The sequence below is a fragment of the Neofelis nebulosa genome, chromosome 4, assembly GCF_028018385.1.
Source record: "Neofelis nebulosa isolate mNeoNeb1 chromosome 4, mNeoNeb1.pri, whole genome shotgun sequence".
Taxonomy (NCBI): domain Eukaryota; kingdom Metazoa; phylum Chordata; class Mammalia; order Carnivora; family Felidae; genus Neofelis; species Neofelis nebulosa.
In genome coordinates this window covers 28841815-28855800 of record NC_080785.1, presented here as the reverse complement: position 1 = coordinate 28855800, position 13986 = coordinate 28841815, and the positions used below count along the sequence as shown (strand labels likewise).

The following is a 13986-nucleotide window of genomic DNA, read 5'->3' as shown; positions in this document are numbered from 1 at the left end:
ACACTTTATTTACTCTTTCTTCTATTATTTATGAAGAACAATAATTCTCCTTTATGAAGGTGACCAACATTCTCCTTATTTTATTATCAGAAAAATGAAGATTATCAGTGAAAGGGCTCTCAGTTTTTCTGAATGATCCTTTAATCTTTTCCTACAGGTCTCATTTTCTAATCTTTACTTATTTTTATGAGTCTAACCTAAGACCTTTATTAGATTATTGACACTAAAGACCATATGTCAGTGATGAAAGTGATGAATTTATTTATCATTCTTTAGGGGAAATTTCACATTTCTATACTCGTAAGCTACCAAAAGACCATCCTGGAAAATTACAGTTAATTACATGAATTAGCTACTAATGAGATTTAAACAAACAACCAAGCTACTAATAAGAATTAAATAATACGAAGACATGTTACTTCAAGTGTTACTCTGACATATAATATGAACAGGATAGTGTCAGATGCCTTGTAGGATCTTATTTTCCAGGACTTGACAACAAAAGCTTATTCTGGGCACACATGGTCCATATTTTAGGAATAGAGAACTTACAAATATCAGAATCAGAAACTTTTCTGAAAGGTTTGTTCAGAGACGACATTATGGCAAAACTCCACATAACCACCACCACACCTCTACCGCTAGCCACCAAATTTCAATTTTCCCATTCCCAAGATATGGAGAATATGAATTCTGCAAGTGATCAGATCTGAAGGCTGCAGAAGGTGTTGTTATTAGAACCTACCACCTTGCAGAGTGTGATATTTATAAGAATTGTATGTAGAACCAAAACTACGACAGAGTCATTTATGTTGGGGACAAAAACAGAGTTGGCCAACACAGGTGCATTAAAGAACAATAAAACTTAACCTTACCTAACATAATTCTCAGGAATTTGCAGCTTTTCTCAGAAATCAGCAGAGGATGCCAGTCAACCCCCAGATGCCAGCCAATCTTCAAACACCAAGTCTGCTCACGTCATCTTTGGACTTCCTTGTTCCCCTGGCTCAGTTACCCTAATGCAAATAAAGAAGACGACTACTAGGCAACCAGTCAGCTGAAAAAGCCAAATAACTTCCACATTCACCCCATAAAAACCCTTTATTCCATGAGCAATCCAGAACTCACAGCTCCTGTAGCCTTGAGTTTCCCAGCTTGCAGGTCAAAAACCTCGCAATAAACTCGTCTTTCTACTTTGTTTTATTCTGTGTACAGTTTGGTTTTTGACATATATATTTGTTCATTCAGGTGACCAAAATATATTTCTCATATATATCTGGTCTTCATCCATGGTTCCTGGCTCACTGCTTCTAAAACCTCTGGAACTGAGTGATAACAACAATGGAAGCATCTTTTGTTATAACATTTGGTCTCTTGTCATCAGTTCCTGAAATTGATTCAGAGCCACAAAGGTGAAATGGGCATCTTATTATTCATAATAAGCCTCATTCCACCGCAATGGGGTTTATGTTTATGAGGTGGCTTTGGAAACACCTAGGGATGGGGCTTGGTTGCTAGGGAACCCCAACCATGTGGTTAGAGGGTTAGAACTTTCAGACTCATCCCCTGATTTCCAGGGAGAAGGAAGGGAACTAGAGGTTGAATCGATCACCAGTTTCCAATGATTTAATAAATATCGCCTGTGTAATGAAGCCTCCATGAAAAGCCAAAAGGAGAGGGTTCAGAGAGCTTATGGGTTGGTGATCATGAGGAGATCCAGGGAGAGTGGTGTGTCTGCTGCACCTTCCCCACACCTTGCTGTATGTATCTTTCCATTTGGCTGTTGACTCGCATCCTTTCATATCCTATGTAATAAGCTAGTCCATTGGCTAGCTGTTGGCTAGCCATTTGGCTGTTGACTCGCATCCTTCCATATCCTATGTAATAAGCTAGTAATATAATGAATTAATGGGTTCCCTGAATTCTGAAAGCTACTCTAGCAAATTAATCAAAACCAGGGAAGGGGTCATGGAAACTTCTAATTTATAGCCATTCAGTCAGAAGCACATCCAACAACCTGGACTTGCAATTGGCATGTGAAGTAGAGAGCAGTCTTCCGGGACTGAGCCTGTGGGATCTAATGCTACCTCTGAGTGAACAGCATCAAAACTGTGTTGGATTATATGACACTCAAGTGGTGTCCAAAACATTGGTTGGTGGTATAGAGGTAAACCACTCCTTCAACATTAAAACTCAGTACAGAACCCAAAATACTGTAGTTCACCACCACCTCAAAAAGATGTGGGAAGAGCCTTCTAAGAATCTTAGTGTCTAGGAGAGCTGATAGAACTTAAGCATCCTTTAGCAGAGTGAAGGCAATGTTGGATTTACTGCATGTCCACAAGGAGCCTGTGTCCAAAAGTTGGAGCAGGAGTCACACCCACCAAAGAATGAACAATAACTTCTCAATGCAACCAAGAACACAGCTGTCTTGCAAATCTCTTTCTCACTCCATCACTACAGGGAGGAAAATATGGAAGGTTTATATATTTCTTTCTCTCTCTCTCTCTCTCTCTCTCTCTCTCTCTCTCTCTCTCCCCTTCCTTCTTTCTCCCTCCCTTCCTCTATGTCTCCCCCCTTCCCTCTCTCTCTCTTTCACCAGCCCTGGTGAGATTAACAGATATATATACATAGATAGATAAAGACATATAGATATAGATATAGATATAGAACATACACATAGAAATTACATATACATACATATATATGTACATGTATATATATGTATGTATACATATATGTACATATATGTATGTACAGATATATATGTATATATGTGTACATGTATATATGTATATACATATGTACATATACATATATATGTATGCATGTATACATGTGCATATACATATGTATATATGTACATGTATACATGCATACATATATATGTATATGTACATGTATATATGCATGTACATATATGTGTATATATGTATACATGTACATATGTATATACATATGTACATATACATGTATGCATATACATACATATACATATACATATATATATAAAGAGAGAGGGGGGGGCAGAAAGAGAGCTCTCCAGCCTTGCAAGGATGCTTACACTATTTTAGATTTAGATAGATATCTAAATATATCTAGATATTTAGATAGATTTAGACAGAATAATAAATATGAATCAGCACTGCCTTCAAGCAGCTCACTCTCTGATAATCAATATGTTTATTTTCAAATAAAATACTGAAAAGTCACCTGTATAAGTAATTATGTAGCAATTTGTTGAAATATATAGTCAGTAGACCTGCTCTTATATGTTACACCTCTAAAAGACACCACTAGTTGAAAAATGGCCATTTCAACTATTTTTCTTCAATACAATCTGGCCCATTGTGTGAGCTACCTATCTGCTGGCACATGGTGACAAGCTACAGACACCAAAAGTTGTTTGCAGTCCTTGTCACTTGTTCTTGAGCTCCTGCTTCAATCTACTTCATCTTTTTCTCTTGATTATTGGCTTTGGTGTCACTTTAAAAAACTTGCTCTTACCACTGTGGACCTGGGTTAAAGGGAAGAATAAGGAGTAGTGATGACAGTCATGGTCTCTTTAATGTTTGGACTTGGGGCTCTCCTACAGTGGTAAGAAGGCTCAGAATTCATAAGGAAATAAATTCTGAAGGTGAGGTACAAGCGAACAGAGTAACAAAATTTTACTTAAGAAATAAAAATTTGCAGCCAAAATCATTCCCTACGCCTTTGCCAGTGTGTTTTCTTGTTACCCATCGTGTTCACAACAGGATAAAAAGGTAGGGACAGCATCCAGGACCCACACAAGTCAGTTTCCCAGCCCAAGTTGAGCTCAAGTCACAGACCTCAGCAATGGGTGTAGAAACTAAGTTGGAAAAGAATTCTGCCTGGCATATCAAGTACTCTATTTCTTTGTGGGGGAAACACCATACCTTGGACATAACAGGAAAGATTGGCAAATCTATCCTGAAGGATATTTATTAAAGTGTTTCTATTTTACTATAGATATGCCTTTTAGTATAACTGAGGAAGTAAAATTTAAAATATCCTCCTAAATGCCTTCTCATGAATAAGAACTGAAGAGACAAGTTTTGTTAACCTTTTTCCTTCGGAGCCCCTGGAGGAGAGTCCCTTCCCACAAGACACAAGAGACATCAGGGAGTAGGGGAATGATTCACATTACCAAGCCACTGGATTAATTTCCCATTTCTTCCACGTGTTACAATTGCTTTTCCAAGCTGAGAGGAACACTTCAATTTTTGGTGAACATTTTAAAAAATCAGTTTTGTATTAACGTTTTGCCAAGTTTGTATGGATTAGCCAATTAAAACTCAATATAATCATTATCCAGAATAATCATTAATTAAATAAATTATTTTGTTTTAATAATGACAAGAAAAACACTTTCCTTGGAATACTTTTTTAATTAATAGATTTGTTCTTCAAGTTGTAAGACTTAGCATTCACATCTTGCTTCTGCTTTATGGCTAGACATCATTTTTATCATTAAGAGAAGGAAATTATGACTAGCACTCAACAATAAGAATATTGCAAGGAAAAATGAGTGTTTATCTCATTAAGGCTTTCAAAATGACTTCTGAGATGATGATATATTATTTTACATTCCAGGAAAAGAAGAGACAACTGTAACTATAGTTACCAAGTGTATCAGAGACCTCTGCTTTCCAGAATAGCCTCCAGACTAAGTATTTATTCAAGGAAGTTGTCATGTGAACACACTTAGGGGCAGGAGGTCAGAGAAGACTTTAAATGCACCTGTCACAAACATTTTAATATGCAGCATTTATTATCTTCATTTTTTTCATAAAACACCATGTACTTCAAAAACACATTTGAGGAGATATCCTCCCTTGAGTTGTTTGGGTAAAAACCATTAGATGGCCTTAGTGCCGGTACAGCAGGTGTTTATTTTCCAGACCTTATATGCCCAGTATGCTATGCTCATAGATGGCCTTGACTTACTTAATATTTTTGACTGGAAGAAAGGAATTCCTATTGTTTTAGCAGACAGAAAATAGAATGCCCAGCTCACCTTACCTCCAGAAAACACTCTCTCTACTTACTTCATGAGGATATAAAATTCCAGTGTGCGAGATCACTTCTGGAAGTACTGATGTCTATCCATGGGACTGTGCTGTAGGCTGTATTACTTATTCTATATATCGGCACTCACTATATTTGGCTTATTCGGAGTATATAAAAAGGTAGGGTCTAAAATCAGGTACTTGAATTTGAATGCTGGCTACTTCATTAACTAGATGTGTAAGCATGACCAAAGTTACTTAATCTCACTTAATCTCATCAAAACTCTATTTCCTCATCTGAGAAAATGGTAGTATCTTCCTCATAAATCATTTTCGAGGATTACATGAGATAACTCAAGTACAACACAAAGTATAGAAATAGCAAACACTCAGTAAATATTATCTATTATTGCTGCCGTTAATGATGTTAATATGCATCTTACAGCATTTGGAAGTTAAAATTACATTAAAGAAGAAGATATTCATGAACTTATTTAAATTGTTATATAACCCAATTGTTAGCCTTCCCTGGACCAAGTGTTGCCTTTCTCTGGTGCATTCGACAAATGGGTAGGGAGTTGTCTCAATGCCCTCCCCTAAGTCATCCTCTTAGCACTCTGGGCTAGAGTGTTGCTGTTCTGGGCTTCCCTTGCTTCACTGAGAGCTACTGTCCTTCTTGATGCAATTTTAATGCCACAAGCTGGGTAAGACTGCACTTTCCTTAACTCCTCATTAGGTTAACTGCTCGCAGTGCTAATGCACAGGCTACAGAAGTATGCCAGAAACAAGAAGGGTAAAATAAAGAAATTGGAACATTGGAGAAAAAATTTAAATTACACGGTACATAAAAGGCTGCCCACAGTCCTAGGAAAAAGAAAGTCATTTTTTTTCCCCCAGAGATCACCTCTCTGTAGTGACAACTCATTTGTTATCCTTGCTTCTCTGAGTTGACAGCTGCCTTTTTTCCCTCTCCTTAAAAAGTATCTCTTCTTTATACTTTCACAGAGCCAGTGTCTACCACCCTTTAGAAAAACATCACCCTTTCCTGTTCACAGATGTTTCTTCTAAGGAACCATTTCCCTTCTCTTACCGATACGATTCATAGGACATAATGACGATGACACTTTCCCCAAAGATTTAGTTATTCAATTTGGAATCACATCTTGAAGGCTAGCGAGTAGCCCTCAAGACAGTAGAAGAATCTTGGTTAACCTTTATCTCTCCAAGCCTTAGCATCTTCCAAGATTTCTCTACCAGTGTTAAGATAATCTTTCTTATCCTTCCAGGAAAATCAACAGGAAACTTTTTTTAAACACATATACACACCTCCAAAGGGGGGCAGGGGGAATCAGAAGCAGTATGATATCAAAGAAAGCATTTTCCACATAGATGCCAGCCTACTGTATTTTATGCACAGCAGCAGCAGTTCCCTTTTGTTCATCAATTTGAGCTATCCGGATTACAATCCTAACCTCAGGCTATTCATCCTGGTGGGGTTTCACCTCCCTCTGAAGAACTTCAATTATCCCGACTGCCTTTGTCAAAGTTGAGGGGAACCAAGGAAGTCTACCTAGGGCTGCTGCTGTTCCTCTGCCAGGGGCCAATACACGTCTTAGTATACAGAAAGACTCTTAATTTTGTAGCCAGCTTATTAAGTTATCTTATTAGATATAATAAATGACTTTATTCTGTTAGATTTTCTAGGTATAAATAATAGCATTCTAAATTGTGACTCAGAAGTTTCTTTTCCAATATTTATGCCTCAATTTTCACAATCACATTCTTAGAGGGAGCAATCTTAAATATATTCATTAATTATTGATGTTGTTACAAAAATAAAGGTTCAAATATTAGGCAAATATATATTTTTTTAAATGACCACTCTTTAATGGAAATAGAGTGTTGATTTCAAATCACACCAAAAAAAAAAAAAAAAAAAAAGAATGAAATAAATGTATTCAACCAAAATAAATAAGTGTATTCAGTCAGGAAAGAAAAAAAGAAGAACACGATGAAAAAAGCATAACAAAAAGTAAATAAGATGTCTGTTTCTGGACTTGACAGAGCAAGCAGTATAAGCAGGTTTGTCATTTGTGCTGTAAAAAACTTCACAACTTGCCAAATAGATGTGGTAACTGTTTTCAGGTATTGAACAACAGGCAGTACAAAACTATGATTCTCCAGAGAAGAAAAACTTGTCATGTGAGTCTCATGATAGCCCTGGGATTCTGCCTAGAGGTATTTTTCTACTCTGACTCAAGGAGTGGAAGCTTAGAGGAGTAACAGGAAAAGGCAGCAAAAATTGGATTTCCAAGTTGCTAAAGAGTTTAGAACTTACTATGGAAACCAATTTGACAGTAAATTATATTCTAAAAAAGAGTTTAGAATTTAGAGGGAAAGGAGTTATAATGATGGAGGACAAGTGGAAGTCTGCATAGAGACTGAACTCGAGTCATCAGGCTTGGCTGAAGATGCACAAGATAAGACTTTGGGAAATTTAACAGAGATTGTCTGCTACAGGACAAAGAACTTTGCGTTCAACAAGTTCTGAAAAGGCATTTTCCAAGTGGTTTACATTCATTTCAAGTTGATCACAAGGGAGATATTATTAACAATTATCTTCATCCAACCTAATCAGAAAATGTAAACAAACACTAAGGCTACTAGATGAAAAAACGAAACGAGAATGTAGTTAAATTAGCTAATTAGCAAATTAACCCAGAGTGCACAACAATCAGGTCCGAAAGTAATATTACACATCAAGAGCTTCAGTGAGTTTCTCTAAATTGTTTTAAGAATTATTTTCCAACTTCTGGGGAAGATGGTAGAGTAGGAGGACCCTAAACTCATCTCATCCCATGGATACTAGATATTTGCTCTCATCAGAGCAAATCACCCAGAAAAGGACCCAAAGACTAGCTGAACAAACTCCACAACTAAATGTAGAGAAGAGGCCACATGGAAAAGGGTAGAAAGGGCAAGGACTCAGTGGGAGTCCCAAACCCCATGTGTCTGACAGCCAGAGCTACAGGCATGGAGAGGGGCAAGAAACAGACTAGCATACCAGGGAGCCTATGGGGAAGCAGAAATCCCTGTGGCATTTGGCTTTGAGAATCAGAGGGGCCAAATTCCATGGGTGCTTGCAATCACCTGACTTAGAGCCTAGAACTCTGAAGGTCAGTAGGCTCAGCTCTGGTAGATTGAGGGAAGGGCAAAAGGGGGCTGAGCTCCTGCCCTCGAAGGGACACGCAACAGATGGCTGTGGAGATGCAGCTTGGGAATAGTGGCTTAGGGTCCCGGGGGCTTGCAACAGGGAGACTTAGTTGCTGATCTCAGTTTGCTGAGGGACTTCTCCAGGAACAGGGGAGCTGATGGGTGCCATCTTCCTCCGCTGTCCCTCATCATAAACACAGAATCACCTGGAGAACCAGCAGCACTAGCAGCACTAGCATTCACTATCTAACTTACTTACCCTGTGCCCCACCCCCTCCAGCCAGGCCTGCTTCAGTCCTGGTGCTGCAGAACCTCTCCCCCAGAAGACCTGCGCAAACCTTGCCAACACTACCTGTACCTTGTTACAACTGCATCCCAGCCCATGTGTGCTTTGTGGACAGTCAGGCCAGTCCAGGTCTCCATGAAGGCTGCTCATCTCCTGTGGAGAAGAACCGGTGCCACCTAGGTAAAAGTGCACCTCCCACCCTACTACTTTCAAAAGCAAGAGATTTAGCTGACTTTCCTAACCCAGAGAAACAGACACAGAGAAGTAGGCAAAATGAAGAGGCAAAGGAATATGTCACAAATGAAAGAAGAGGACAAAACCACACCATGAGATCTAAGCAAAATGGAGATTATTAACATGCCTGATAGAGAATTTAAAGGATTAATCATAAAGATACTCACTGGACGTGAGAAAAGAGTGGAGGACATCAGTGAGATGTCAAGAAGGAGAGAGAAAACAAAGAACTAACCAGAGAAGCAGAACACAATAAATGAAATTTAAAATACACTTGATAGAGGGGCATCTGGGTGGCTCAGTCAGTTAAGCATCTGACCCTTGATTTTAGCTCAGGTCATGATATCACGGTTCATGGAATCAAGCCTCGTGTCAAGCTCTGCGCCGACAGTGTAGAGCCTGCTTGGGATTCCCTCTTTCCCTCTCTCTCTCTGCCCCTCTCCTGCTCATGCTTTTTCTCTCTCTCAAAAATAAATAAATAAACTTAAAAAAATACGCTTGATGGAATAAATAGCAGACTGGAAGAAGCAAAGGAATGAATTAATGAACTAGAAGACAATCGTGGAAAGTAATCAAGCTGAACAAATGAAAGAAAAAATAATTATGCAGAACGAGAACAAACTTAGGGAATTAAGTGACTCCATTAAGCATAATAACATTTGCATTATAGGGATCCCAGAAGGAGAAGAGAGAGGAGAAGAAGAAGCAGAAAATTTATCTGGTGAAATAATAGTTGAAAACTTCCCTAATCTGAGGAAGGAAACCGATATCCAGATCCAAGAAGCACAGAGATCTTCCAACAAAATCAACCAACAGAGGGCTACACCAAGACACACAGTGAAGTAAAATGGCAAAAAGTAGTGATAAAGAAAAAAAATTAAATAGAAAAGAAGAAGAGAGTTACATACAAAGGAAAGCCCATAAAGCTATCAGGATTTTTCAGCAGAAACTTTGCAGGCCAGAAAGGTGTGATATATTTAAAGTGCTGAAAGGGAAAAACCTAAAGCCAAAAATACTTCATCCAGTAAGGCTACTATTCAGAACTGAAGGAGAGATAAACTGAGTTGCTCAGATAAACAAAAACTAAAAGAGTTCATGACCAACCACTAAAGCAGCCTTACAAGAAATATTAAAGGGGACTTCTGGGGTGAAAAACAAAGTCCATAAGTGAGACTATGAAAAGTAGGAAGCACAAAAGCAGTAAAAATAAGTATTTGTGGAAAAAAAATCAGTCAAGAAATTCACAAAATAAAAGGATGTAAAATGTGGTACCATATACCTAAAACACGGTGGGGGCGAAAAGTAAATGGGTTTGAACTTAAGCAATCATCAACTTAATACAGACTGCTATATACAGAAAATGTTATGGACAGACCCAATGATATACAAATATATACAAATCAAATACCACTGATAGACATGCAAAGAATTAAAAAAAAAGGAATCTAAGTATGTCACTAAGAAAACCAGCAAACCATGAAAGAGAAGAAAGGATCAGAGAAAAACTACAAAAAACAACGACAAAACAAATAATAAAATGGCAGTGCATATCTATCAATAATTACTTTTAATATAAATGGTCTAAATGTTCCAATCAAAAGACAGGGTTACAGAATGGATAAAAAAAAAAATAAGACCCATCCATATGTTGCCTACAAAAGATTCATTTCAGACCTAAAGACACCTGCAGATTGAAAGCGAGTGGATGAAGAAACACTTATCATGCAAATGGATGTCAAAAGAAAGCCAGAGTAGCAATACCTGTATCAGACAACATAGACTTTAAAACAAAGAAGGACACTATATTATAATAAAGGGGGCAATCCACCAAGACGACATAACAATTGTAAATATTTATGCACCCAACATATGATCAACCAAAAACATAAAACAGTTAATAATAAACATAAAGGAACTAATTGATGGTAGTAGAATAATTGTAGGAGACTTTAACACCCCACTTACATTGATGGGCAGATCATTCAAACATAAAATCAACAAGGAGACAATGGCTTTGAATGACACACTGGACCAGATGGATTTAACAGATATATTCAGAACATTCTGTCCTAAAAGAGCAGAATACACATTCATTTCAAGTCCACATAGAACATTATCCAGAAGAGATCACATATAAGGCCACAGAACAAGCCTCAACAAATTCAAAAAGATTGAACTCATACCATGCATCTTCTCTGACCACAATGCTATGGAACTAGAAATCAACCACAAGAACAAAAATCTGGAAAAACCACAAATACATGGAGGTTAATTAACATTCTACTAAACAATGAACAGGGCAACCAAGAAATCGAAACATACATGGAAACAAACAAAAATGAAAACACAATGGTCCAAAATCTTTGGGATGCAGCAAAGTGATTCATAGAAGAAATTTATAGCAATACAGGCCTATCTCAAGAAGCAAGAAAATTCTCAAATAAGCAACCTAACTTTGCACCTACAAAAGCTAGAAAAAGAGCAACAAACCCCAAACCAGCAGAAGAAAGGAAATAATAAAGATTAGAGCAGATATAAATAATATGAGAACTTTAAAAAATGTAATAGATCAATGAAATGAGGAGCTAGTTCTTTGAAAAAAGTCAACAAAATTGATAAACCTCTAGCCAGACTCATCAAAAGAGAGAGACACACAGAGAGAGAGAGAGAGGACTCAAATCAACAAAATCACTAATGAAAGAGGAGAAACAAAAATCAACACCACAGAAATACCAACAATTGAGAGAATGTTTTGAAAAACGATATGCCAACAAATTGGACAAACTAGAATAAATGGATACATTCCTAAAAACATATAACCTCCCAAAGTGAAGCAGGAAGAAATAGGAAATTGCAACAGACCAATTACCAGCAAGAAGACTGAAGAGTAATCAAAAACTTCCAAGAAACAAAAGTCCAGGATCAGATGACTACACAGGTGAATTCTACAAAACTTAACTCTTAAATTCTTCTTAAAGAAGTTAATATCTATTTTTCTCAAACTATTCCAAAAAAAAAAAAAAATAGAAGGAAAACTTCCCAATTTATTCTAAGAGATCAGTATCACCCTGATACCAAAACCAGATTAAGACACTACAAAAAAGGAGAAATATAGGCCAATATCTCTGATGAACATGGATGTAAAAATCCTCAACAAAATATTAGCACACTGAATCCAATAATACATTTAAAAAAATAATTCACCATGATCAAGTGAGATTTATTTCCAGGATGCAAGAGTGGCTCAATATTCACAAGTCAATCAACATAATAAATCACATCAATAAGAAAGGATAAAAACCATACGATCATTTCAACAGACACAGAAAAAGTATTTGACAAAATAAAATAACCATTCACGATAAAAGCCCTCAGCAAAGTAGGTTTAGCAGTAACACAACTACAACTCAACATAATAAAGGCCATATATGAAAAATCACAGTGAACAACATACTCAATGGGCAAAAAGTGAGAGCTTTCCCCAAAGGTCAGGAAAAAGACAAGGATGTCCACTCTTACCACTTTTATTCAACAAGTCCTAGCCACAGCAATCAGAAAATAAATAAATAAATAAATAAATAAATAAATAAATAAATAAAAAATAAATGGCATCCAAATTGGTAAGGAATAAAACTTTCACTCTCTGCAGATGACATGATACTATATATAAAAAACCCAAAGACTCCACCAAAAACTATGAGAACTGAAAGTGAATTCAGTAAAGTCATAGGATACAAAATCAATGCAGAAATCTGTTGCATTTCTTTTTTTGTAAAACTTTTTAAATGTTTATTCATTTTTGAGAGATGGAGAGAGATAGAGCATGAGTGGGGGAGAGAGAGAGAGGGAGACACAGAATCTGAAGCAGGCTCCAAGTTCTGAGCTTTCAGCACAGAGACCAACGTGGGACTCAAACCCACAGACCGCGAGATCATGACCTGAGCCAAAGTCAGACACTCAACCAACTGAGCCATCCAGGTGCCCCAGAAATCTGTTGCGTTTCTATAACTAATAATGAAGTAGCAGGAAGGGATATTAGGGATGTTAGAAACAATTCTATTTACAATTGCACCAAAAATAAGACACCTGGGAATTAACCTAACCAAAGAGGTGAAAGATGTGTATTCTGAAAACTATAAAACATTGAAGAAAGAAAATGAAAATGACACAAAGAAATGGAAAGACATTGCATGCTCATGGATTAGAAGAACAAATATTGTTAAAATGCCTATAATACCCAGAGCAATCTACACATTTAATGCAATCCTTATCAAATACCAACAGCATTTTTCAGAACTAGAATAAACAATCCTAAAATTTATATGGAACCACAAAATACCCCAAATAGCCAAAGCAATTTTGAAAAAGAAATGGAAAGCTGGAGGTATCACAATTCCAGACTTCCAGTTATATTACAAAGCTGCAGTAATTAAAACAGTATGATATTGGCACAAAAATAGACACATAAATTAATGGAACAGAATAGAAAACCCAGAAATAAAGTCACAATTATAGGGTCAACTAATCTTTGACAAAGCAGGAAAGAACATCCAATGGGAAAAAGACAGTCTCTTCAACAAATGGTGTTGGGAAAACTGGTCAGCTACATGCACCATATACAAAAATAAACTCGAAATGGATTAAAGACCTAAATGTGAGACCTGCAACCATAAAAATAGTAGAAGAGCACCAGGCAGTAATGTCTCTGACATCAGCTGTAGCAACATTTTTCTAGATATGACTCCTGTGGCAAGGGAAACAGGAGCAAAAATAAACTATTGGGACTGTATCAAAATAAAAAGCTTTTGCACAGCGAAGGAAATAATCAATAAAAATAAAAGGCAACCTACTGAATGGGAGAAGATATTTGCAAATGACATATCTGATAAGGGGTTTGTAGCCAAAATATATAAAGAACTTACACAACCCAATACCCAAAAAACAAATAATCCAATTAAAAAATGGGCAGAAGACAATGAACAGGTATTTCTCCAAAGAAGACATCCAAAAGACAGACACATGAAAAGATGCTCAACATCACTCATCGTCAGGGAAATGCAAATCAAAACTACAATGAGATACTACCTCATACCCATCAGAATAGACTAAAATTGGAAACAAAGAAATAAGTGTTGGAGACAATGCGGAGAAAAAGGAACCCTCATGCACTGTTGGAAAGGCTAACTGGTGCAGCCACTGTGGAAAATGGTATGGAGATTCCTC

At 37.0% G+C, this 13986-nt stretch overlaps 1 protein-coding gene across 1 annotated transcript in view; it reads right to left on the bottom strand.

Moving 5' to 3' along the window:
- The window catches only part of IQUB (IQ motif and ubiquitin domain containing), a 236829-nt gene that overhangs the window by 110448 nt on the left and 112395 nt on the right, over positions 1 to 13986 (bottom strand). Inside the window, exon 13 of the transcript XR_009260278.1 lies at positions 876 to 1016. The gene's annotated coding sequence lies outside the window, so the exon portion shown is untranslated. The remainder of the gene's footprint in view (positions 1 to 875; positions 1017 to 13986) is intronic.